This window comes from Caloenas nicobarica, chromosome 16 (assembly GCF_036013445.1).
Source record: "Caloenas nicobarica isolate bCalNic1 chromosome 16, bCalNic1.hap1, whole genome shotgun sequence".
In the NCBI taxonomy this organism is placed as follows: Eukaryota; Metazoa; Chordata; class Aves; order Columbiformes; family Columbidae; genus Caloenas; species Caloenas nicobarica.
Window position 1 is genome coordinate 3,031,365 of NC_088260.1, and position 26,199 is coordinate 3,057,563.

Genomic DNA, 26,199 nt, shown 5'->3' on the forward strand with positions numbered 1-26,199 from the left:
AAAAGAGAGAGCAGCAGCAGTATGGCTTATGAATTCCTGGCACATCGCTTTACCCTGAAGGATATATTAAACGATAAGTGTTTTTTAAACAAAGACCTCCAGTAACTTCACCACAGGCACTGACTCTGCTGATATATTATTAATTTTAGGTGCTAGATTCAAATTATCTGAGAGAAATACCACTTGTCTGCTCTTAATACTTGGTCATCAGGAAGAGATTATCTCTTTCAGAACTGCTACCTTCCCTTCCTATCTGACTGTTTAAAGAGTATAAACTTGGCTTTCTCTAAGTGATAGTAGCCCAATATTCAGCATAGGAAACAACCCTTCTCATTAAGGCCCACAGTAACAATCACCAGAAGAATAAGTACTATCCAAAATTAAAAATGGTTGAATATGAAGAGTCGCATTGCTGGTAAACGGGAAACATATTCCCAGTTCCTGTGTTCAAGAGTCAAGATCCTTTCTAACCACCGTCACCCTTCACCTATCAGCTGAGTAAATAATAATCGGTGTTAATAATCCCGTCCATAAACAACCAAGCAAAGCTGAATTTCACCAACTTAGGCTTTGCACGACTTGGGGGGGAAGGCTGGTCCGTGTCTATTGTATCTGGGCGTAATTTCTGATGCTTTTTCCTGAGCATGACCGTGCTAAACTACTGCCTTCCCAAAAGTTCTTCTGCATCATAGCACTGATATTCCTGTAAGATGTAAAGTACTCATTGTTGTTAAAATACGACTTGCAACTGTACTTCTAGCATGATGAATGGGACTCAAGAAAACAGGCTGTACTTCAGGGCAATTCTAATTGCCCTGGATTTTGGCAAGACAGACCAGTGCCATCTCCTAAGTCTATGTATTCATCAGTGTTAACTACAAAAAATTCCTGTAGCTGTGCCACTGGAGCCACATTGCAAGATTCTAATCCTATCTGTGATATTGTTGTGTCTTTATTTTGCCCATTATGTAGAAGATAAGCTATTTTATTTCTTCGATGTGTTGATAAGTATACCCTTAAACATCCAACAGGCTTCTGAATTTCCTTTCTATTAGGGAGTATCAGAGACTTGCTTCTTTCTGTAGAGCTGCTGCTAGCTCAGAGTTCCCTGATCCTCTGCAGCCTTGAGTTGCAACTTCTCCTATGGTGAGAAAAGGAACGTCATCGTTCCACCATGCCCATGGGGGCGTGGGCCCCATCTGATCTCTTAGTGGGTTTATGCTGCACTGTCCAGAAGGATGTGTGTGCCTGTCTGTTTGCAGAATTCAGGAAAAGTTGTGCGACTCGCGTTCATAGAACCAAACTTTGCCGGAGTTCAGGTGCGTCCCAGGCCTGTCTTAGTCGTAGATGTTTCTGCTTCACTGCAGTCATTAGACTCCTGTCTTTGCCTGCTGAATAGGCTCTTTAAGTTTCACATTTACAGTGTGGTAATTATCTTAATCATATTATAGTACAGAAGAAACTTCAGTGAGGAAAATAAAACCATACTGCTCTTGTTGGGCAAACTTTATTTCCTTTAATGTTCTGTGTTTGTGTCTTATTGCCTGGACCTCTCCCACTAATAAGCTTTTAATGACTGTTCCCATTGAAATCATAGCAGCAGATTCTTTGTATGCTATCTTTGTTTCCTGGAGTAAAATCAATTAAGCTCCTTGTCTCTCTGACCCCATCTTGTATTAAGGCTTAGCACAACAATTATGAGCATATTATGGTGTTCATTCTTTTATAATTTTGGTTCTACAGACCTTGCAGCAAGTCAGGTGTCAATGCAAATATTAACTTCAATGCAACACAACGTAGTATGCGTATTAAGAGTTTTCAGTGATCTAATTACTACACTGATATGATTCAGTTTTGCAAAAGTGATTTAGTGTGGCTCTGACACTTTCCAACTGCCTTCTATTTTTTTTTTTTGGTGAGTAGTCCAATGGACAAAGTTATAAGTTTGTGGCAGCCAATTTTGAAGATTTTCGCAGACTTAAAAAACTGAGCCATTGGAAAGATGCTTCTAGAATGCAACGTAATATTTCAAGAAGCAACAAAACTTTTGTTGCTTCTTGAAATATTTTGTTTCCAAACTAACTTCAAGAAAGCTGAGTATTTCAAGTTGAAGTTTTTTGAATATGAGTTTTTGCAGAAATCTAGAGGGTTTTTTTTCTGTCAAAACTGCTTCAACTCATTTTTGACCAGCTTTAGAGAAAATCTTCCTCAGTTACTAGAGCTAATGGCATGTTCACTGCTGTAGAGAAAATCAGCACTCCCCTTTGCATTCTTTTTAAAATTCCTTTTAACTTCAAGCAGGTTATAGGACCTAATTGATCAACTCCTGCAATCTTTTGCCACTAATTGGCTAGATGTCAGATGATAAAGGGAATAATATCAGTTCCCATCATTTCACAGGAGACACTTTGTACTAGATATTTCCTTTTCTCATGAAATGCAGCACATGTGGTTCTTCTGTAATAAGTCCTGTGAGCAATGAGGGTAAAAGAACATCTGAATTTAGTTTGTTCGCTTGTGATACAGAAAAGTAGTCCTGTCCTACAACTATCAAGATTTAATTAAAAAAAATGAAAAGAACGGAAACAAATTGAATTGCAAACTTGGCCATGTTATCATCAGTTCTGCCTTGGCAGTTTCTAGAATGTTGAATAAATTGCTGTACTTGCTGTGATAGCCTTTGTTGAAAACTTTGGTGACATTTCACTTTGAAAAAGGAATTCATTGTTCCCCCCAGATGTGATGTTCTGAAAGTCAAATTTCTCTTTCATGTCTGTAAACAAAATTTTCAAAGATTTTTTTTTTTAATAATTGGACAGAGCTATTCATAGGATTTCATTTTCTTCAGAAAACTCTGGCTTTGTTTGTGACTAGAATATGGCTTGTAAAAATGAACAACAAAATCTCCGGATTACAGGCGCGTCTTGTCTCACTGTGAGAAAACTGAAGACTATGTTTAAGTTTTTTTCAGTTTGCCGTGGTGGAGGGCAGCTCTTTTCTCTAAACCATATTGGGACCGTACCCAGGACAGAATCGCGGGTCAAAGTCAACTTTTCCCACCTTTGCCATCGCTGCCTTCCCCACCTGCACCAGTAAGACACAACACATTGATCCTGCTGTACCAAATGGCAGAAAATTGGGGACATATTCAATAATTGCGAGTAAAGGACTGTAAAATAATGTATAAATACAGGGCTGTGTTCCCCTTCCAGACTGAAACATGAAAATGGTTTTTTTGAAAGGAAAAAATTAATCTCCGCAAATGTCGTCTGAGACTGACCGCTGTGCTTCTGCACACCAAGTGGTGGATGTTTTCCAGTTTGGGTTACGGAGCGGTTACCAAACAGCCTGGTCTTAAAATATTTGTGAAACAGAGACTGACGACAGACCTACAAAGTGTCTGAATCTCTAGTGTGTGTAGAAATGCTGTTTGGCTGTACTCAAGAGCAAGCAGAGGTGGATGTGAAGTCTCTTGTCTGGATCCTGAACAGCTCTTGGGAGACTGTGAAAATACAGGAGCTATGAAAATAATTTGACCAAATCTTTCCTCAGTCAGTATTTTGTTGGATTGGCGGTCTTCTGCCTAGAACCTATATGAAAGGAGCTTAAAAAGTACGTTGGTGACAGGAATACCCTTTATTGCAGTATCACTTACTAAGACATTTTGGCTAAATGTCACATTGACTGGTCTAATCACCGACTCTCTGGGATGCAGTTTATAGAAATATAGAGCTTTTCTATTTGGGTAGGCAACATTTCTTTAAGTAAAGAAAGAAATGCTTTTGTTGAAAGTGATTTTTGGGAAGAGAGTTTTCTGACCGGCTTCCTCTTCCATACGCTTTCATATCTCACTGAATCAGGGGAGATGCAGCCTGGTCCCAGGTTGGGTACTTGAGCAGACAGGTGCCTGCCTTCTCTAACGGCTTGCACAAAGTCAAGTTCAGATTATTTCTAAACAGGTATCTGAAAAGCCTTCTTGCTTAGGCTCTGACACACACTCTAATTATGAGATGGAACAAAGAAACAACCCAGTGTGTTAAAGAGGAATTGAGTTGTGATTATTCTATTGATGCGAAAGCTTGCTTTGATACAATACCATCCCACATTACAGTTACTGAAATTCTCCCAGGGCTTTACAGTCTCCTACGCAACTGCACTCTGTGCTAACGGGAGATTTTGCTGCTCTGGAGAGGTGCAGAAAGAGCCTTTGTCTCTGCTGGTGGCTACAGTAGCTGAAAAGAGAGTAAAGAAAATGAATGTGTTTAATAGTATGTATTATAGAGGATCTAGTAATGGTAAATGCCTGAAAACTGAAAACAAGGGAAGATAAAATAATTTTATGGCTGCAACAAAACTCTTATTTTAAGGCTTGTAGACTTGAGCATGCAGCTGCAAAAGAATAGTTTGTGACTTGCAGCATCAGTGATATCTCAGCAGTTCGTGGTGTTCAAGAGCTGATGAAACAACATTCAGACGATCCTGCTATATCAGTACAGAGGAGTTTATGACCTTTAATTCTTTTTGCATCCTCCCATGATACTCAAATCCCACTTATTCTTCCTTAGGTGATGACACCATTGATGTAAATGGAACTTCCCTGGCAAACTCCACCTAGTATAAACCTTTTCTATTGCCTTATTTATTCTGTATATTTCTGCCTTCCCAACCCACTCATATCGCAAGGCCATCAAAGAAACCAGATCACTCGTTCTCCTGTGGCAATTCACAACTTTTATGCAAGGCTTCTCTATGCAGTATAGATCTTTTTGTTTTCCTTGGTTAACCTTAAATGTTTTAAGTTTGGTTATTTTCTTAAGTCCCTTGAAATGAAGTGACAACCGTAAGTGTGCTATTCTGAATTTTGATCATTATATTTCTCTAAAAATAAACACTTAATATGAGATTCATTTAGAATTATGCACCTGGGAAAGCTCTGATTACTGCTTAGAGTGTTCAAGACTATTAAAATATTCACAGTACCTTTTTCTAGCTCCTTGTGCCAAGGGAGATTTTCAACTCCTTGAGGACTGGGAAGCAGTACTGTGCTTGCTCCGGTGCCACGGCACAGACCCGGTTACTTACGATGACGCTGTGTCGTCAGCAGTGAGACAGTTCCAATCCCAAGAAGTTTCTTTATGAGGCATTTCAGGTTGTGAGCTCTTCAGTCTCTGGAGAAATAAACAATTTGGTCATCAGAGCAACTCCAGCAGAGAGGAGCTGGTTTTGTTGAGACCCTTTAGCTTTTACCCACCAACCCCAACATCACGGTGTTAAAAGAAATTAGATTTCTTGTAGGATTTTTTACCAGTCTCTCTTACAAGGTTTTCTGCAAATCCACTGAACGTGTTGTCCATTCCATGAAAATACTAATGTATATTTGCGCCTTGAAGCACTTACCTCCTGAGCTGTTCTTCTCTCTTACTCAGTAGCAATACGAAGCCAGCAGGATCAGTGCCAGTTTTATATATAGGAGCTGCAAGTGAAAGCTGGGGCAATAAATAAATATTTGTTGTCTTGTTTTCAGTAAGACTAAAACCATGCTTATATACTAAAATACCAGCTATTATATGATTGCGGCTGAATAAAGACTACAATACATGTTGGGATGAGATGCAAAGAACCAGCCGAGAGGAAGAGCAGGCATTCGGAGGGGAACTGTGCATCTTAAACGTTTTGTGCATCTGTCAGGCATTGAAATGAATTCAAGTTCACACCATACCTGATTCTTATTTGGTGAAGACTTTTGACTTCATACAGCATAAAAATTTAAGGAAGTTGAAGGTGCTGCCGTTTTCACACATCATACCATAACAGCAGCAGAAAAATAATTATTCATTGAAGTCCCTTTTCCCTCCTTTATTAAGGCACGAGAGAGAGTTAGAAAAACTTTTAAAATGCGGTAAAGTTCAAGCAGAAAAATAAACTGAAGAGCTGAAACATAATTATCTCTTCCTGCAAATGATGCACAAACAGCTACCGAATAAATGATACGAGTCATTCGATAGTGTATTAGGACACTGAGGAAATTTAGATACAGGACCAAATTACACCTTGATGAAATGCCACTGATATTAATGAAGTCGAAATAAAAAAAATATTGTCATGTGTAGTAGTCCTAATCCGTAGGTTGTAGCCTGTATTTTTAACCTGCCTTAACTAAATATAAGCAACACGTATGCTTTGTACTTCAAGAGTAACAAGACCGGTTTCCGAAAAGCCATTGGTTAAAATGTCTTTTCACACACACAAGCAAATGAAACCACAGTTCTGGTCTCATTACTGCTGATGTTGGCCAACCTTGCTGTTGGTAGGAGAATAATTGTGTTAGAGGCTTCCATCATTTCTCTGGAAATATTTTTTTCTTTCCACTGACTGCTCACCTTTTCAGCCTAAATATTTATCGGTTTCACTTTTGTGATGATTTATTTCTATTTGTTTTTAATTTCCTTGTGCAGTGTTTCAAATGGTACCACAAGCTATGAATGGCTTGGTGTTAAATTATGTAGAGGTGCCACATTGCTCTTGAATGCATGTTTTTGATGAGGTTATTAAAACTCTGACAATACAAATTACCATAGGAACAAAAACCCATAAATTCACAGCCTATTCCAGCCTCTGGAGTATGAAAGAATTGTAGAGCGCTCAGACACTTTGCAGCATAGCACAGCTCATGGCGCTGGGCTTGTAGTTCTTCACTGTGTCCTCAAATATATCAGTATTCATTGGTCCTTGATCTCTCAAAAAGGCAAGAAGTCGTGACTCTGTTCCTTGCTGATGACTTTCTCCATGACCTTCAGGTGATAATTTGAGTTTGGTACTTACATGAACAGAGAAAGAAACAAATTTCTGACCAGGATTGTCTCTGATGGTGATGGTAGGGTGGGGCTGGAGTTTTGATTACCACCTAAGGGCTAATCCAATAACTTCTCGGTTTAATTTGAATGTTGTAAGAGCTCTGTTTTTGGAGTAGGCTCTGTTCTGCAAGATGTTGCAAAAATACTGTAAATCCTTATTTTACAAAAAGGCATGAGTTAGCAGGTCTCATTTCAGTGCTGGAATCCAGGAATTTTTGCTTGATGGTAGTGGAAAAGTTGAAGATAGAATTAAGATTAGAAGAACTGCTTCAAATTTCCCCAACATGTTTCATAGTTGTTATTTTACTACTAATCAGCCATTGGTGATTGTAGCTAATTCCATTGACACTTGTCCATTATGTGCATTAATGAGTGAAGTTTAAAAGCCACCTTTTCTCAATACGAATATACTTTATAGTTCGATTTAGTGAAATATATACTGCAACCAGTAATATATTATGATTATTTTTGTTCAATCATAAGCAAATAAGAATCAAGATTCAACAGCAAAGTACATTATTTAGAACCTGCATAATCTGTTTGTATCTCTGAATCTAAATATAGGTCACATAATCAGATTTATTATATGGAAAGAAAGTGTTAATTTAAAACAATTTATGCCATTTTAAAATTTAAGGACTTTTAAACTGCTTATTGCTTTATTAATAGACTGTAATTCAATTTTGGAACAAACAGCGTTCCTAATGTGCAGGAGCTATAACATGGAAGATACTGTTTTACAGCTTGTTTGCTTTATTCCTGTGTCTAAATATCAGCAAATAACAGAATAAGCCTCCACTTGTTGAAGACTGAAGGAAAATCCTCCTGAAACGGAGGATCTGTGTGTAGTTAGAACTAGTGATATCTTTTACAATTATAATAGTTACAGAACTTTCAAAATTTTCAACACTTGTACCTTTCAGTGCAAAATTGGCAAAAGTTTACTAAGTAAAGAGTGTCATTCCTATCATAGCTAGAGTTCAACCACAAGACGCTGTTTAATCATTGGTAAAGGATCAGCCTAGCTCTGTTTTTTATCTCCCCTGCAAGTGATAAAGCAATGGAACATTTTGTTTCCTTTGTTGGCATTAGTGTGCAGGAATGGGCAAGACCGAACCTCTTCTGCAATATGATGGGAGAAAGAGTGAGTTTTCAGGCAAAATTCCAGTTGTCTTATTAGCAACACTAAAAAAGAATTCTTTTAGTGCCAGATTTGTCATAAACAGTTGTGACAAGGCAAATTCTGCACTAAGGATTTCCAAACAACTGAAAAGAACTCTGCAGTCATTGTCTAAAATGGAAGGTGGAAACATAAAGCCACAACAAGGATTTTTTTTGCTTTTAAAAAGGGTCTGGAAGAAACTTGAGAAACTACAGACCAGCAAGTCTGACTTTTGTGCTGAACAAAATGGTAGAAAACTGTAATAAATGGAACTGATAGGCACCCAGATAAATATACTGGGGAAGAGACAACATTGTAGACAGAACTCATATTTCACAAATCCATTAGAGTTCTTTGACAGAATCAATAAATACAAGGAGAAGGGTGATCTGGTTTGTGCTGCGTTAGATGGATTTCCAAAACACTTTCAAATAAGATTCGTCATCAAAACTTTTGAAAGTAACTGAGCTGTCGTGGGTTAAGAGGAAAGCTCTTTCTGTGGACTAGCTGCTCTAAGAAGTGGGAAACAAAGAATAAATGTCCAGTTTTCATAATGGAGAGTGATTATCAGTGGATCCTTGCAACAATGTGTTGCGCATTAGAGTAGAAGTGGTTGAACGACAAGTTGAAAAATTTTTCCTGACCTTAATAGCTCCCCAAGGAGGACAGTACTCTGAAGTAAGGAGCCATAATAGTGGAATAATTTAATTTGTTAACAGATTAATTCTCCAGAAGTGTGACTACTCTAGGGAGTTATACTGGAAAGCTACAGAGAAATGGATAACACCAGAGGAGCTGAATCGAGTTCTTAGAACCATCTCTGAATGTAACCCCTATCCAGACAGTAAAGATGACTCTCTAAGGGAGTTTTCTCTTTATTTTAATTTGGATAGGAATACTCAGAAACGTTTATCCAAGGGCCTCTGTTGTGGGAAAAGGTGGCAGCTGACTAAAGGGATCGTCAGAGCAAGACGTGATGATGCAAACGGAGGTTTAAAGGAATATGATGGGACTAGATCTGCAAGGAGAATCATTTCAGAGAATTATTTGACATCACGAAGCACTTTATTTTCTTTCCCCCCACAGTAAACTTGAATGATCTTAATGACAGAAAATGAGATCCAGCAGGTGTAAACTACAGCAGGTAAATATTCATGAGTGAAAGTAGAAGCAGGAACTGAATTTAAGTAAAGGGGTCAGTATGGGGTAATATTCTTCAAGGCACTGAAGCAAAATAGCTGTCAAACTGCAGCGAAGACAGTGATGAAAAGACAGCTTGAAAAAAAAATTATAATGGTCAAAGTCGGCTTATAGGTAAAACTGTGAGGAAAAGACAGATTGAAAAACACTCTTGAAATGTGGCTGAACCATTTCCAGGGTTAGGAGGTTTTGTGCCGGAGACTTCAACAGAAGCAGTGGAGCAGAATTCAGATGAGATATGGAGACATGCAGGAGTGACTTCTGACCTTCTGCACACTTCCTGAGATAGTTTGTCACTACTCATAAACCTGCAACCTTTCTTGCAAGTGTCCTGAAAGAGATAAAGTAATAAAAATTCAGATGGATGGCTTTCCTCCCTGATTTTCTTTCAGGGAGTGTCACCAGGAGAAGAAAGTGATCCCTTGCTAAACCAGTGAGATCAAACATTCAAAGTAAGAAAAATAAGCTGGAGAATTCAAACTGAGAACTGACTTTGTGGCGTGATTTAAAGAAACACTTGATTTCCTGATAGCATTCAAGACTGGTTTCCCTGAATCCTCAAGTACTGTCTTTGTGCATTAGGACAAGTTGATGATGCCTTCTAACAAGTAGCTGTTCCAAATATTGTCTGTAAAAGCCAGGATGTCAGAGGTTGTGGAAGATTTAATACCTCTAAAGTAGCAAAAGTTCATGTAATGTGGCCTAGAAATGCTTTGTAAAACTACTGCTCAGCAGAGTAAATCCAGAAGGCGTTCTTACTCCAAACATATTGTGGCAATATGCGTTTCTCTGCCATTGTGTATCTGAAAACCATGGGTTGAAAAAAATTAAAAAAAAAAAAAAAAACAAACAGCTCCATCAGGTTGACTAAGGATGTCAGCTGGATGTGTGTCAAATAAATACAAGATGCATCACCATCCAGTAATATCTAGATTTAAATAAAACGTGGCATAGATGCCCTTTACAGCACAGCTTTTTATTTTTTGTGGATTGTGAGTCCAACCCTTCATATCCTGTAGCAGCTGCCAAATGTGTTCATCTAGTTCTCTTACTGGTATCCAGCACCACACCCCGTCTCTTCCTCCCAAAAATTCTAAGGAATATGGAATACCAGCCCCTTCATGTTTAACTTGAAAGGGAATCTTTAGTGCATCTCTGGATATAAGTTTGTGATTTAAAACTTTCTTTTGGGGTGTATCTGACATGAGCAGCACAGCTGAAGTTTTGAAACGCTGAAGTTAGATCTTCCAAGCCAGGCAAGCTATCGAGGGCTTCTCTCTGCTCTTGGAACTGATCAGGATGGAGTTCCTGATGACCTTCAGAAGGTTTTTAGGGATCAGGACTTTTTCATTTTATCTGCAAGTGTGCAGACTTCTAACCTTCCCCTTCCAGAAACTTTCAGCTGACATCCCTCAATATGCCGCAGTGCTGGGAAGCTGAGCCACGCAGACAGAAAACTCAGTCTAGACCTTTCTAAGCATGCCTGCCAGGCTCCATTAAAAACAGGTGGGATTTTTAGAAAATCCTTTCCAGACTGCCTTATCTAAGCCCCACAAATCAACAGCTATTTTGTCAAATTTCAATCAAATTTCTCAGACCGCCCTGGGACATTAATATGTGCCTTCCCCTACAACAGTGTTGTACAGAGTTACATTCTAGTTTCAGTTTAATGGCTATGCCAGAATATTACCTATTGAAAAGTCTTTGAATGCCAGGTTAATAAGGGGAATCTGTGGGGATGTTCCATTCCTGCAGTTATAATTTGAAACTGTTTTGCCATTTTTTGCATTTGTAAGTACTGATATTAGGCACGTTCTAGGCTTATCTGTGTGTCAAAGCCTTCGTAAGAAACCAGAGTTCTTCTGCAAAGGCATGAGACTTTTTTATTTGCAAGGATTGGAATGACTCAGGGGTCTTTGAAAGTGTCATTATGTTCTGTTTAAAGCAGTCTTTTTCATCTGGTAACCTTATGTAGTGTGCGTCCACAGAGGAAAGGAGCGGAATTTATTCACTAAATGTTGATACACTAAAGAAATGAGAAAAAATGACCCTACCCTTGAAAGATCATTACAGAAAGTTAAATCACACTTTGTATGACATCTGAATGTGCTAGAAATGAAGCTGTCATCAAGTGGCTTAAACCAAGAAAGTGCTGGAAGACTTTCTGGCTCTCCTAAGATTTCAAGTATTACTTGAGAATATTGGCTTTCTGTTATTGACTCGATTCTAGACTGGGCAGGGTTCACATATCCCAACCAAATACCCTGGTGCCCAAAGCCTTAAATGTGTAAGAATATTCCCTCTGTTTCTGAATTAATTTTGCAGTAGATATAAATGTTTGGCATCCAGCTCATGCACATAATTTAATGAGCTCTGTGTAACCTACTCATAAGCAAGTGTAGTTAGATCAGTTCTTTTTCTTCCCCACTCAAATGTTATGGAACGCTGGGGAAAGAAATGGAGCATTTATGACAAAATTTTCAATCTGTTTACATTTTTGGATGAATGTTAGTTAGATGCAGAAGGCTGGAAACGCTGGGTATTATCTTGCATTTATAAAGTATATACTGTTCCAAAGGATTCCCAAGCATGTTGTAAAACTAAATGGGATATTCAAGAGGAAGTTTTAGATAAGAACAAAATATGCTGGGGAGGGAACAAATCAGACGAAGAAAATCTATTGCCCTGTAGAAATCACTGTATTTCTTTTTAAGACTTTTCTCTTTTTGAAGAGACTTTCCCCCTATAGATATGAAAACCGGTGTAAGAGAATGGAAGGGAAATGTGCTAGTTGAACTAAAATGTTTTGTATTCTCTATTACCTTATTAATCATGCTTAGCTGGATGTTTTCTGTAGAATCAGCAGATTTCATTTACAGCAGAGGCTTGTTAAATACATAATCATGCACTGCAAAGAAATAACAAAACTTATAACCAGGAGTAAAAATTACTCCTGACCAAGGAATATAGACTGAAAAGACACAATTTCCTCCTGTTGCTAATCTATTAAATGCCATCTATTAATAATGCCAGTACGTGATGCAATCTAAATTAATTTTGTTGTGAGAGCTGTATCTGGATCCTGTGGGCAGTTGCCACATTGCGGGTGCTGTGCAGGGAGGAGGTGTCAGACGGTGGCTGCTTCTTGTGGCCTCTCTGGTCCCCAACACAGGGCAAAAGTGACCCAGAAGATTGATGCCACCCTGGTCGATTATAGGGGAAGAGAGCATTATTGAGAAATGGGACGCAGATCTTTCTTTCATCAGATGGCCAAGCTGTATATATCCTTACATAACATTGTGTATCAGTGGAAAAAGTCACTGCAGTAGTATGATGGTAGGGAAGTGGCGTCTTTCTCTATGAGTGGAAGCTTTTAGAAATTCAGGCTATTGTACAGGAAACAAAAGAGATGGTTTCCATAGCTACTTACATTTCATCATGAAATTGCTCCTGGGAAATATTGGAAAATCAGGTGTTTTGTCCTCCCCATAACTCTAGAATCCTGTACATAATACTGTACTTTTAAGACTAAGCATTAAAAAATGAGATGCTTTTGCTTACAAATCCCAAGTTTTCTGAGAATACGAGAGAGCATGACTGAAAGCAAAAAGAGAAGGATGCAAATGGTTGGCCAGTTTTTCTTAAAAATTAAGCTATTTTTCAGCAGCTCAGCGTTATTTTTAAACAATCCTTTTTCATGAGAAAAATTTTCACCTGAACTGTGGCCAGTGGGATCTCAGAAGGCACCTCTGTCTACAGTGACAGGAAAATAAGTGATTCTTGTGGCAAAACATAAAATATGTAGCAAAGTCTAAGATATTATAACAATCTGAATATGAAATATATTATACAGCATTTAAATAGATCAGTATCAATAGGGACTTAGTACTTTGGGGAAAGATTTGACCCCCTTTTTTCCTGAAAAAGAGTCTTCTCTTACTGGCACGATGCTCCCCTTGAGAATGCTAAAACCTTTTGAATGACTGAATATGCTTAGAGATAAAATAATAACCAATTACACACAGTGCATTTTTATTAACACTGCAGCAATGCAGGTCACCTTCAAAACCAGATTCCTTTTAGAAAACAAGGAGAATGGCAGTCAAGCTATGACTGTAGGCAAATAATTATCTTACATGCTTACTGTCTATTTTGTTTTTATAAAATAATATATTAGAATAAGTCTTCTTTTGATGACACTGAAGGGAGGCCGGAGGTTTTTGGATACAAGGAAAATGGCAGCATGCAATTTTCAACCAGGATTTGTGAATTATTCATAGTTATTTACAATCCTTGATCTGCTTTTAAAGTGCTAGGGCTAATACTGTTAGCCCTATTTTACAGATAATGAGGATGTGGCATGGGAACTTAATAACTTGCCCAGAAAGTTCAGTCAAATTAATTGATAACATAAGATATCAAAACAGAAGTAGATTCAGCCCCCACATATTCAAGCAGGCAGGTTTCCAAAGCCACATTTAATTCTAATGAGAAACCATATCTATTTGTAGAATTGCTGCAAAATGGATTTATGGTTATAGTGTATTCCGCCTCCATTTCTGTCTTCAGGTACTTGTGGTGAACACAAATTCATGGGTTTGTTTCTTTTTGCTGCTTTTGTTGTTGTTTGGTTGTATTTTGTAATAATGCCCGTATGTCAAAGAAAAATAGCTGCAGCCAAGTGGGTAATACACAAATATTTGGGGAAGTTCTAGGATAGCAGTAAAGAATTCAACGTGCCCTATAACATTTTCATCCTGTTGCACAGCTGCTTGGCTTGACTGTTCCAGAAATGGCTGCGGAACCAATTAATAATAAATTATTGATATTGCCAACTGCTATGCAATTTTTCCCAGCCGTTCCTCAGACTTAGACATGCCACATTTCTTGAATTCTGTTCCAATTTACGTAAATGGTAGAATTCATCGTAAGGATAGACAAGATATTTTCCCATACTCCTTTGGTTTGAATATGGGAAAGTGCCTTCCCAGGCTCCCTTATTTACGTGACAAGCTGGTGCTCTCCTGCCTGTTCAAACATTTCCTACCCCAGGAGAGCTCTGGCCGCCTTCTCGCGTGTCTTACCCCAACAGGAGATCGCTGACATCAAGAAGCTGAAACAACAGCCAAAAAAAAAAAAAAAAAAAAAAAAAAAAAAAAAGCTGTGTGTTAAATCTTATTCAGAGAGTGTAAAACACTTAAATAGCCTTTGTTTGAGTTGTAGAAATGGCAGTTGGCACAGTAAATGGGATCCTTCTTGCTTTTGGTTTAGAATCTACTCACAGTTTTGTGGACTTCGGCTCCAATCCCTCACGCTCAAGAGTTTCCAAAGAAACTACACAGGGCTTTCGCTTTCAGCAGCTGCTCTCTGTTGAAGGCAGTAAGAGGCTCGGAGTTGACAGTCCACATGATCATGCAGTTAATTAAATTAGTAGCTTTGCAATTTTTCTTCAATAAGATGGCTAAAACTCAAGTCACCAATTTGGAAGGAAACTTCTGGGTGCGTGTCTGAAATTCACAGCAGAAATGAAAAATGAACTTCAACAGTATTTTAACTAATCTTCAGCTGTAGGTCAGTCCTAGTCACAGGTGAAAACTTAGAGCTATTTCTCACACAGAAAACCTGCTAAGCTCAGACTTAATTTACAATTAAGAGACTGAAGAGCAAAGGAAATCTAAAAGCACTAGCAGGAAAATGCAAACCTTCTTAATTGGTGGGATTTGGCTTTTTTTTCTTTGTTTACTGAGCATTGTTATTCCATCTGCAAGGTGTGACCAAAACTTAAGTTTAAAAACCCCGTGCTAACCCTCTATGAAGATACTTGCGAAATCACTCGTAAGTATTTGAAATTTTTGCAGCCAAACCTGAAGTTTAGTTTTCCTAAGAGGTAACTGAGTCTCGTAGTTCAAGCAGGGATTGCTAGAAAAGAGTTGCTCTCAGATGCTCCTGCTCTGCCTGAAAAAGCTCCTTATATTTTTACTAAGGTTTTGTGTGTAGTCTCAGTGTTGATTCCTCATTACAAATGCTGTCAATATTGTGTTGTCTTTTAGGCTCCTCTTTAAAAGCCCAGCCTTAACAAAACACCCTAGTGGGTAGCTTGCTGCAGATTTAATAATGATTTTTCATTGCTGGATGATTTATTCTAATTATATTTCTTTTGAAGTGTAAAAGTCAGAGATAATGTTTCTTCTGAAGTTTCAAAAACATGAGATACTGCAAGAGATCCCGCTCACCTTCCTGTCTTCTGGTTCTCGGACTGCTGTTTAATGCTTTCTTCAGCTGCTGCTGTGAACTCACACTGTATGTACGTCAGCCGTGTTTCTAGCAGCCTCTTAACTAATAGGAATTTGGTAGGATTGTTATCTTTCAGAAGGGTGGGGGTTTTATCGTCTTATTTACAAGCTTTCTCCTTTTTTTGCGTGTTTTGTTTGTTTGGGGGTTTTTTGTTTGTTTGGGTTTTGTTTATTTTTTCTTTTCCTTTTTCTGATACTTCAAATTAGACATATTTCTTTAAGCTGTTTGCATATTGCAGTGTTCTAATCTGGGGGATGTGGGAGGGTGGACTTGGACTTAGCAGATCTTTCCCAGTAAAAGTCTTTCTGACAAGCCCTGGCTACTGGATTTATATCTTCTAGTGTTTCTATTACATTGCTATTTACATCGCTATTACCTTGGTAAAAAAACAGAGCTCTAGAATGTGGGATGCTGTACCTAAAGTTGATAGGACTTGGTTTATATCCCGAGGAGATTGTTTTCTACATCAAAGTAAAAAATTTGGTTAAAATGGACTTCTGGGGATCTCTAGTCCAACCTTCTGCTCGAAGCAGGATTTCTTCATGTAGGAGCGACGTAGCCGAGCAGAGAGCAGAACCAAAGGGGGTTCATCCCGTCCAGTGCTAGAAACTCTGAGTTGCCTCAGCTGGGAAACTTGTCTCCCCTCATAGATAATAAGGTGCTACCCCATCCAGACTAATCCAAAGTGTTTGCGTTGGTCTTCTTCCATCAACTGGTCTCTGAAGAACCTTGAATCTTCGAAGTCTAGGGAGGCTTCGATTTAGTCACATAATGTTAAGCAGCATGAAATCTTCTCTTCCCTGCTCTTAGGGTAACATCAGGGAAAACTCTGTAGCTTTATCCTCTAGAACCTTCACACAAAATGCTCAACCCCCATCTTAAACTGCCAAGCTGTTATAAAACTAAAATAAAGCTGAACATTAGCAAGTGTGCTCCTTCTTGCACATAAAATCTCAATTTTGCTCAAGATGAAAGTTATTATTTTAAAGGTAACATACAGCATTAGTGCCTGTTGAACTACAACATTTATAAACCATAAGTCTGCTGGCAGTTGGCAGCAGTGGCGGATTTTGATTAAGTAGACAAGCACTCTGGAAAAACGAAAAATTCTGTTGAGCCTCTGTATTTATCTCTTCTCCAGACAGAAGGGTGGGCGAGCAGCTGCCTCCACAGATGAGTGTAGTGCAGTTCCTTGGCCAACATGCGTTTCAAACAGATTAAAGAAGCCCAGGGTGTATTTTTTGGGTTTTAGGGAAAAATATAAAAAGAGGGAAGACGAGAGAGGAAATATTAACAACCTAATCACAGCCAGCCACCTACAGACTTCAATTTTTATTTTTTTTTTAGAAAGGAAGTGTCCAGTCTCCATGTGTGTTTAACTGTGTATGCAGGTTTCTAAAAATATAAAAAGGATATTGTGAAAACTCAGCTTTGATACCCATCAAGTACCCACCAGTATTTGATATAAAATTGGCTGGGAATTTTCTGCCAAAGTGGTTCTTTCTTGAGTGCCATTTCTTTGTAGGGGAAAAGAGAGAAATTATTGAAAGTTTAAGACATTCCATTAAATCATTTGGGATCTGAGAATTTGTTGCATGAATGCAAGTAAGAATCTGTGAGAAAATTTGCTGAGCTTCTACTTGCCCAGTAGATGGCTTAGAATACCAAACCACACGTCTCCAGGACACTGTACCTCATCCTTCATACTTGAATGGTCAAAACCATGGGATGGTCCTCAGGGGCGTGACCTCCAATTCCCGTGCAATTGTAGGGGAAATTGGAAATTTATTCTATAAAATTGTTTCTTTGTTTCTTGAAGATAAAATTGAGACGGGAAAAGCATAGAATTTATACAAGGTAAGGTTACCAAAGGAAGATTTTGTGGAATAAATAAATAAAATCAATTTCCATGGGTAATGTGAAAACCATATTCTCAGCTGACAAGTAAATGATCTACTTGAAAATGTTTTTTATTTCTTAAACTAGATCCCAAACCTGTAATATAGAGAGATGGTCTTATGTCTTACGAGTGGCATTGCAAGAGTAATATGGAGTCTGAATTTTATTGCTAAAATGACCTAAACTGTGTACATTGCTAGATAGAAATTATTTCATAGGCATAGATATTCTTAATATTGTGAGCTGGTGAACAGAGCATGAACTGTGTGGGAAGCCTGCAGAGATTTTAATCAGTGAAGCAAAATTTCTGGAGAGGATTCAATCTACTCTTCACTTTGGGGACCTTGAAGTTTCCAAAGCCTATCTTAACAGTAATTGACATAGCCAAATACAGCAGCAATATTTAAAGATAATCTTAGCAACCCTGAAAAACAACCGTTGTGATTTAAGTTTTAATACAGCTTTTTAATGCAGTCTCCTTGCTAACTAAATGTTCCATCTGGCGTGGTTGGTGTTTATCCAAGTTTTCTGATTTCTTGACCTGTCTGTGCAGATGTGGATTGTGGGCTTAATTCATAGTTCTTTTATTAAGCAGAAGCAGTGAAGGGAAGCAATGCTAGTTTGATAGCCCTGAAAAAGGACGTCAGCATTTGTGGAAACAAATGGCTCAACAGAGTTGTGGAGATGATGGTACCAATCTGGTTCAAAGCCAGGGACTCGGAAATCAAAGCTATTCTCTTGAAATGATATAGCAAATATCTCCCTGCCAGCTGTTTATAAGCATGTTTAAAATAATACAGACTATGATCTAGGCATCCAGCGTTTCATATAGAAGACATGTGATTCAAAGATTTCACAAAGCAGCGTAATTTGCCCGTTAACATGTGGAAAATTAAAACACCAGACGGCAACAAGCAGCCCAAGGTAACCCTGCAGACCAGCACCAGAGCTGGTAATTGAACTTCGGAACTGCAGCCCATGCTCTACTATTTAAGTTGCATAAATTCTTACTGATAAATGTCACTAATAGTCTCCCACATCCTTTAACTCTCATACTACAGCAAATTGTCTGGTTTCAGTAACACAGAAAACATGATTTCCAGATATTTACAATGTGAAGAATACGTATGGTAATGAAAACAAGGAAGCAGAGATCTGCTGATCCACACACCAGTCAGGTCAGTTCATGGGCACAGCGCAATTGTGCACAAGATGCCCTGTGAAAGAAGACATGAAGATTGATGTAAAATCTGCTTTTTAAAAAAGCCAAGTAAATAAATAGAGAAGACAGAAATTATTGTTGGGGCTCAGAAATTGAAATCAATGTAAGAATGACAGGGGAGAACAGCCATGAGAAGAAATATAGACCCCAGCTTGTGTTGCTCTCTGACCTGAAATATACAGTCATGAGTTAGTCGGGTGAGAAATCTGCACAATCTTGAGAGTAAAACTCAGCTGTCATCTCATAATAAAAGTGACTAGTGCCTCTGGGAATGAAGAACAAGCTATAGCTAACCAAATTGCAAGAGCTGTTTGTCATCACATACTGGCGTACGTGCTTTTCATTTACATGTTACTTTCCCCCTCCCCTTTCAAATTGCACCCATAAGTCATGGAGGAAAAATCCCAGTGTTCAGCTCCATTAGACAAACTTATTCTTTGAAATTCAGGGCAAGGTGCATATGGAAATTGCTACAGCAAAGAACAGACACTGCACCCAGAATAGAAATCAGCACTGTGCAATATTGAAGTGAGTGCCATTATCAGTTATTTTGAATCAGACCATGATATGATTGAACTTCAATTACCTTCTCTGCTTTGAAGGGCCAAGTAGCTGGGAGAACGCAAAGTTATACCATAAGGATTAAGAGAACAAAGAGTCTATGTTGATTGTTATTCTCAGTATTTCTTGTCTGGCTTGATGTTTATAACCTATTCTGAGAGCCCTGCGGTTACACATGGTAAATGTTTATGCCATGGTTGTGCAGCTAGTCCATTCTTCCGGATTTCTTGGTCAAAGACACGATATGGGCAATTGATCTCCTAAGAAGCCCTTCACTGACCCTTTGTCAGCAAAAGCAGAGAACATCACTTCAATGTCAAACTTTCCATAGTCGATCGGTAGTTCTCTGAATGCCTCTGAGCCATCCTTGGCTCCTCAGACTTCAGAGTAGCAGGAATATTTTCCCATCATTCATTACATCCCATAGCTCAACAGACTTGCTTGGTGATGTGGATCCTCCTGGAATGATGGCGGTGATCTGCATCTCTCAGCTGAACCATTATTTCCCATCCTCGCAGGCAAATATTTACACATTTCCACTGGGATGGAGAAGTCAAGAGTATCAATTTCAGCATGGAAGCAGGAGAGGTCTTGTTTTTGTAGCCAACAGAACTTAAGTTTAAAGGGAAAGCTTAGGCTGAGATTTGTGTTGCTAGGGAGATAATGCATTTGTAGCCAGATTCATTCTTTGCTTGCTCCTTTGTAAATATTTCCTAATTCACCTTTTTAATACGAATTCTGTTCCCTTCTTACACACCCTTTCCATACATAAATATGATTATCAATATTTTTTTTTAAATAGTTACTTGTAATGATCACAGCACTGTAATGGAAACAAACTGGATTTGAATTCCATTTTAGGACTCATTCAATACAAAAATAGGCTTTAGGTGTACATGCAGTCTTTGCACATGCCCCCACGCTAACAAAGATAGAATGCACCATTTTGTTAATGGCTCTAAAAGCAACTATAGCAAAATAAAACCCTTTAGGATAGAGAGATGTATATAATTAGTGTTGTAGGTCTCATATTAAGTCATTCATCTTTGGCTCCTTATGAGATGCATTGTCCTATGCCCTTGCACACAGTCTGTACTTCAGCAATTACACAAAAGCAATTGCTGTAAATGCCTTCGCCTTCTCTGGAAATGAGAATTCAAATTTTGTCCTTTGAAACACTCAGCAAAGAATGTCTCTGAAATTAACGTTCAATAGGTAACATGGAATTATTGCCACGTCCATTCCTTTCTGCTCAAACTAAAAGACATCCCTAGCATAGTCCGTTCCATCACCATTTCATCTTGAAACTCTATAGGCTGCAAGCTGGCCTGTTCCTCTCACTATATTACCAGTGCTGTTTATTTTAAAAGACGGTCATATATCCTGGAGCCCAAATTCACTGGAAGGTTGCTATGCTCAAATATACTGTGCTGTGGCTGAAAATTAGGAAAATAATAAATAGTTACTCACTACAAACTCAATAATAATGCCCTGCAGATGGAGTGAGATGCAGTAACATGTTTCATTTGGGCTATTTAGTCGAGGTTAGATAAGATCTTAATAAGACCTCAGTTCAATTTACATGAGAGTCTGGCTCTTTCTGTCGTATGCAAGTACCTGGACACAGAGCCACTATCAGGGGCCACATCAATAGTTTCAGTAACTGAAACATTCAACTCGCACGGTCTTTACCTGTGATTTACAGTATTTCCACTTATTTATGAAAAATAAATCTTACCAGTGATCATAAAGAATTCTAAAAAGGATAATATTGTCCGTTTTCCAGTCTCAGTGAACCTCTTTGGCTGAGCAAATCCCGGGATCAGGTCTCCTTTTTGGAGGAGAACACTCAGAATGTATTTTAAAAGTTCCTGGTGTCTTTTACTGCTTTTTGTTCTCAGGCTCAGCGAACGCATTAGAACTAAACAGGTACTGTCCTTTTCCAAAACATCTCAGAGCACACCAAAGTGGACTAATTATCTTTAGAAAAGTACTTGCTTCCTTTGTTGAAATTCCAAGCTATTGTTGTCAGGCTGAGAAGTAATCAAGCAAAAGACTTCGGTGTAGCTGAATACAACTGATTGTGTTTCAAGGATTCCAGGTAATTTAAGGCATGGCAGGAATGCACTTCCTTTTTTCTATTTTCAGCTGTTTTCCAATTACAAAGTACTCCTGTCCTGGCATGAACATCTGCATTCATTTGGCAAAAGACACATTTCTGACAGAACAATAAATTCTCTGATGGTATTAAAACCTTATTTTTTCATTCCCAAACTTGTATAGACAAGAGTGAAGGATGGTGCAGAAGAGAAAAATTGTCATCTCTGATATTGCAGTAATGACTTTTTGTCGAATCGTCATTCTTCTTGTTCATTTCAGCACTGAACAACCCAACAGTGCCTCATGTGTTCAAAAAGCACCATTTTCACTGGGAGCAGGACTGTGAAGACCTTTCTGTCCAGTTTCTCCCCCATAAAAAGGACTAATCCCATCGCAAGCTCAGGTACTGAGTTATCTTAATTTTTTCCGTCAAGGCCTACTTGTATGAAGTGCTAGGCACCTCGAGTTGTCCATGTAATGACTAGGAGATGGAAAACCCTCACCTTAACTGATTTCAACCTTTCTTCTGGGCAGTCTGCTTAATCAAGACCGTTAGTGCCCCAGCTGAAGCTTCTGTGAAACTCTCATATTCCTATGAGAAGAGATGAGCTCACAGAATTGACATGTTCTCCTGTGGGCATCAGCTGAGAGAATTATGTCCACAGAATAATAGAAAACTGCTGCTTTTATTTTACCTTGTCTTACCATTCTCTTTTCATGAATTGTTATTCCCCTAGAACCTAAATATTTGTTCAGAAGAAAGAAAGATAAATGGAAGAACAAATTTTGGTTACTTAAGAAAAGAATAATCTTTTTAGAAATACAAAATATCTAGTGAGTCCTAAGAGCAGAACACTGCAGGGTATGCATTAATGACCTGTTAATACACTTCTCAGGTGGTAAATGGTCCATTAATGCTCCCTTGTCACGCCAGCTTGTATAATTTATTCAAATTCACAGGCAGGGCATGGGGGAGGAGGGAAGCAACACCATGGAAATGGTTTTCGAGACATTAACATGACGGGTCTTGCTCTTTCTTGGGGGCGATTCTTTACAGATGCTTTTCAGTGACATCCTTTTCCGAAGGAAAGGAATCCTGGAACCAAACAGAATGTCTCTTCTTGGGACAAGCTTGGGCCTTTAGGACCCTTAAGCAAAGAGGCTGCTTTCTCCCATGTCCTTACGCAGCCTGTTTTCACACCTGTAGCATCCCTTCCGTGAATAATTTGTTTCCTGCGCTTAGTCCACTACAATTCCATTTGCTAGACCCAAAGCTTCAGAATGGCTGCATTTCTTTCACAAAACACGTCAGTGTCCTTGTCACAAAACCCAAAACTGGACAGGCATCAAGAAGGTTTTGCTAGTCAGCTTCCTAGGCATGAGAAATTATACCTGTATAATTTGTGTCAGATGTTTGACCAACACATTCTTTAAAATCTCCAAAGACAGAGATTCCCCATCTCTCTACACAAGGTATTTCAGAGCTTACTTATCCTTAGTTTTACAGAATGTTCCCTATGTCTAATCTAATTCTCCCCTGTTGCGGATTCAGCCCATTACTATTACTTCTCCCTAAAATAGGCATGCAAAACCTGCTTATTCCTTTTCTCCTTTGCAGCAGCCTTTTATGTACTTTGAAGGCTGTTATCCCTCCTTTTATCCATCTCCTCTCTAGTCTGCGCAGCCCCAGATCTTTCAGCCTTAACTCCTAAGTCTGGTACTTTGATCTTTCTCACTGCTGGAATGAGTCAACTTTTTTCCTGAAGTGTAGTTTCTAAAGCTTAATACAGTTATAGGTGAGTGGGAAATGAGATGATGCATCACATGGCTTGCAGCTAAACTGCTATTTGTGTTTCCCGTGTAGTTTATCAAGCTTTTGGCTCAAATTCTGCTTTTGTCTCTCTATAATCTCTGGCTTTTTCTTTCTGCAGAAAAGGGACCGGCCCGTGTCTTCCACTCTGCACTTGTAAAAATGGTTTATTTTGAATTAGAAATTTGCATTTGTTCTTTGTGGGTTACATCCTTTTTTCATGTTTACTTCTTTATTCAGCTCTTCAGCTAAATAGGTGGTAATAATAGGGAAATAGTTCTTAACTTACCACATTAATTTCCGTAGTGATTGTCTGACCACAGCTGAAGAAAATTATTGCCTACCTCAGGCTTCGAGTGTGAATTTTTTTACTTTCAAATTTTTCATAAATAGGTAACATTAACTTTGTATCTTTTTTACGTATCAACTTTAATACTGTAGTAGTTCCTATCTCAAATTCTTCAATTACAATGTCAAAAAATGAAATCTCTTGACAGTGGTGTTGATCTTTCTCAGAAGTCTCGTTAACTGCTCCAGGAAAATAATTTACTGTTCGATCCTTACTGTAACAATAACTTCTGCTTTCAGCTACTCTATAATCAGTATTATAATTTTTGTTACATCTTTTGATCTCTGTCATGGATAAAAAATGGCATAATCACTTTTGAAATAGATTGTGACAGTGTCATGGTACGTGACCAGTCACTAAAGAAAATGGTTCTGTGTTGATATATGTATTCCTAATATTAACATTTCCCAGTTTTAAACACTTTGCTTAGTAATGCTGAGCAGGGGTGTTTTAAAGGGCAGATTGTGTTTGACCATACCTGTCCCCTTCAAAGTTCATAATTATTGAACCCCTAAATCCTTTCTAATGGATCTGAAAGGATGATCTATAGCTCACTGCTATGCTGTGAAGCTATGGTAAATGGTCCACGAGTGGTCTACAGAAGAATATTAATTACATTTTGTCTTAAGTTTTTTAGAAATGCTTGGTGACAAAGAAATATGGACGGATGGCAGAAGCTTAGAACTCCGAAAAAAACGAGGTCTTCTGGCACTGGCAGATTTTTCACTTCCAAGTTTAGATCAGCTTAGATAAGGATTTTCCAGATGAGTCCTGCCCTGTGGATCTCTTACCGTAGCGTACACTCTTACCGTAGCATACACTCGCCTAATCTTTATCACGTAGTCAAATACATGTTAGCGCTATAGATGACCGTTCCATCCAAGAACTAAGCCACATATATGTACATGTATGTGTGTGCGTGTGTATATGTGAGGGAGCTTTGGAGGGTAATTATTTGAGCTGCAGTGTCATCCGAGCTTTTGAAACATCATATCCATGCACTGTCATCAGCATCTTTTTGTTCTCTCGCTGTGGTGGCAGAGGGACAGCCAGAGGGTGCTGCGAAACCTGTTGGCATCGCTGGTGATACAGAACTGCCAGAACTGGCACACAGAGGCTTGGTGGAAAAGCAGCGCCCACACACTCCTAATGAGGACAAAAGGAGGAGGCTCTGCCTGGGCTAGCACAGAGGCAGCGCCTGGTGGTGGGCAGCCCGGAGAGAAAACAGTATTGTCTGTGTGGGATTTAAAGCTGCGTCAAAGCCCTCCTTCCCCGCAACGCACTGTTCCATCTGCTGCTTAAGCAGAAAGTATTAGTGTAGGTGGAAAAGGAAGTTATGCACCTAGGAAAAGCTGTTGTCCTGAGCTAGTTAGAAAAAGCGTATGTGACAACATGGGAGGCACAACTGCGTGTCATACAACAGAGGTTTGCTCAGGAAAGGAGCAGCAGAAAATGCAATGGAGAAGAACCCGGTGTAGCTTGGGTTGTGCAAGAACCCCTGACCCTCCTGGGGCTGCACCAGCGCAGGAGCGAGAAGGATTCAGGTAGAGCAGCCATCCATAACCTAGTCTAGGGCGCCTCCAACTAAAGCCATTTCAATAAAGCTGAGAGGCAAACTTCCTATTCTGACAGCACTGCCAGCCCCCGACAAGGTGCCTTTTTTTAGGGGTTGAGGAGGGCACGCAGCCAAAGGCATCCTACATTCCTTATGCTGAGTGCGAAGGTTGCCAAAATTAGTGCACATACACAGAGTGCACAATAAGCCATTTCCCGCTTGATATGCCAAGAAGGCTGAGGAATCTGTAAATTATGCCGTTAGAAGGAAGCACATACCCAGCATCTTGTCCGTCAAAGCAGAAAACACCTCCAAACGGCAGTAAGAACAAGCATTGAGAGAAACAGTGTTTAAAACCAGCAGCAGAACCTTGCAAATAAAATTCAGAGCTCATGTAGACAGCTCGTAACTTCCTGCCAAAAGTGAAAAAGCGGCGTACGCGAGAGTGTAATCAAGCTCTTCAAATCTACTGTGCAAGTGCCTCTGCAGTGGCTTTTTCTCCAAGAAAGCTGAAGTTCTGAGCGGTGTCTTGGGGGAGACATTTCACGCTACTTCTGTAGGTACCGCCGCAACATTGCTTCAGCCATAGCAGCATCGCATGGCTCTTTATTCCATTTTGCAGAGGTAATAACCATTAGCTGAATAATTTAGGCTGAAACATTTTGCCCCGTAAAATTTTTTTCCGTTGACAAACAGTTATTTCTATCATCCACAATAACCATTTTAAAGGACAGCAGAATGAAGCCGAGTTTTCTATTTAACACTTTCAAACTTTTTGTTTGTTTGTTTAGAAGGCCTGATTTTTTCATACTGTGCGCAGCGTTTTAGTGTGGGGGTATTTGGACCCAGGATTTGAGGGAAAATATGATCCATTGGCAAGACAAAGGAGCGGGGAGAGATCTGGTGTTTGTTTTTCAAGAAACTTGCCCACTGTTTTAGCAATGAGGGGAAGAAAAGGGCTTGATTTCTTACAAGAAATCTCTACTACTTCTGTATATTTGTTTTGTGAATCTGACTGGGAAGCTCATGTATGTGAAATGCCCAGAATCAATGATTCTGATCTAAGCTGTTGTGTGAATATAAACCAAACACTAAGTTCAGTGTTGCTCATATTTAGGCACACCTGGAGTTCCAGATCTAACCCTTATCATCAGTTTTATCCGACATTTGAGTAAAACTTTAAGTCAGCTTGG